Genomic DNA, 2,272 nt, shown 5'->3' on the forward strand with positions numbered 1-2,272 from the left:
AAATCACTTTATAGACATCAAAAATATTTAATTTTAAATAGAGGAAATAAAATAACGTGAAGGTCTTAAAAATAAAAGTATTCATAATAAAATGTTATACCCAAATAATTTTATTTATAAATTGACAGCGAGATGGATAAAAGGATTTGGGGAACATGATGCTTACAATACCACGTCCATGAATCGAATCCATGATTGTGTTATCAAGAGCAGAAAGCAATTCACTTTCACAGCAAAAAGAATTAATGGAAAATAACCATAGCCCATTGTATCAAAGTTATCAACATCCAAAGATCTTGATCTGCGTATTTGGCGAGCAAACGTCTAACTTTATTCTTAGACAATCCCTCTTTGATTTTGTTCTTCTTCATGTCTATTTGTTTCTTCTTCACATTAAATGTTATTTTCGACGAATCTGACTTCTTTGTATCCACACTGAAATTCCCTGTTGCCAATACATCTGTTGGAGCACCTACATTCTCAAAAATCTTGCGTCTCTTGACATCGTCATGTGCTTCATCTATAGATTTATCTGTACTGAAGTCATCATCATCATCGTCGTTTTCAATCCTTTTAATAAATACTTTAGGGCCATGAAACACTGACTTTATAAGTTCTTCTTCCGCTTCATTAAGTTTCTGTTCTTCATCCTCGCCACCGCGCTGTAAGGTCTGAAGCATAGCATTAACACTGACTGTCGCATGCCTCGACTTAATAGAAATCATCTATAAAATTTATTTATATAATTATAAATTCACTAATTTTTTTTTTTTAAAACAGAAACGCTTAAATCTATTCGGGATAATTTCGATATACATAAATGGAACCCAAACACTATATTTATTTTTTACGATGCTCGTATATGTTAAGTGCTCCATATGTACATAGATATTGTAGCAAAGTAGCAATACCTGTCTAGAAAACCCTTACCATTTATCTCTGTCATGTTTACCATCTTGTCACATATAGTTTGATGTTGTTTGCGGCGAGCATGGAAATAAGGGAGGAAGTTTGGTTCACTAAGCAATTGGTTAAGTTATAAGATATGTAACATGTCTGTAGACTCCGCACAATACTTATTGTCATTATAATATGCTAGGTTAATTTTTAGTGTATTTTGTGGTTTCCATATGCTTCTGAACTGCAAGTGAAGCCAGTGGTTCCTGTGAATTGCTCAATCCAACGCTCTATTCTCCAAAGCCTTCATCCCATCTAACATCTCTTCCGCATCCCTTTTTCTCTTTTTCTCAACTAATTCCTCATCCCGGTGTCTCCACGGTTCAAAATTCCTAGACGCACCCGCGTCAACAGTGTAGTCGGAGTTTCTTGGATTAGTTTTCATTGTTATTTCCGCAGAGCAGTTGGTGCACTTAATGTAAAACCTCGCAATTTGATACCAAGGTAATCCTCTCCAACAGTGTATTCTTTTCTAGAATTAAACTTTGTACCCTTTGACATGTAATTACCACAAGTATTATAGCGAATAATCATAGACAACATTGTCCGAACCGTCACCTGCTTGTTTTTCGGCTGCTTTCTTTTCGGTATCTTCGACGGATCGAAATCCGGTGGATAGTATTTATTGACCACTTTTATTTCTCCCATGTTTTAGGCGAGGGTGTTAATAATCATGAATATTGAAAGAATTTTCAGAGAGAGAAACGGAAACTGTAGTTTAGGAGTAGTAGTAGTATTGACAGGGTACATACTGGTTGCATTATTATATCCTCATTTGATAACATGCACCTACTTTGTAATTAGTGTTTTAGTTCTTAACAAATTCAAATGGAAAATAGATCTTTGTCAGTTGTGATTAATTATAATATAATTATTATATCTTTTGCATTATCTGTGCGGCCAAATTTATATCTTTTCGTACATATTAATATTTAAAGTATATAGGTGTTTTACAAAAGTTGGAGACTCTAAAATTGCCTTAAAAAAGCCTCTTTTATATATATACTAGATTTAATGCCCGTGCGATGCACGGGCCAATTTGTAATATCCTATGATTTATGAATCGATAATAATCAATGTACTTATAGAGGTATATTTAACCTGATGTCTTGGGTTTAATTCAATGTTATTGATAGGCCAATTAGCTCAATGTTATTGATAGGCCAATTAGCTCAAACATCTTATTAAACTGGATACAGAAAAAACAAAAATAAAGCCTTTATATTTAATGGTTTGAAATAAGTGAGGTATAATATGAGGTTTGTATATATCGTCACCTATAACTTAACCATGATTTGATAATTTTTAAGTAAAG

The 2,272-nt window shown here is 33.3% G+C and overlaps 1 pseudogene; it reads right to left on the minus strand.

Moving 5' to 3' along the window:
• Positions 1-242: 242 nt before the first annotated feature.
• On the minus strand, positions 243-1,605 carry LOC141627542 (uncharacterized; annotated as a pseudogene).
• Positions 1,606-2,272: the final 667 nt, after the last annotated feature.

This window comes from Silene latifolia, chromosome Y, assembly GCF_048544455.1.
Source record: "Silene latifolia isolate original U9 population chromosome Y, ASM4854445v1, whole genome shotgun sequence".
Classification (NCBI taxonomy): Eukaryota; Viridiplantae; Streptophyta; class Magnoliopsida; order Caryophyllales; family Caryophyllaceae; genus Silene; species Silene latifolia.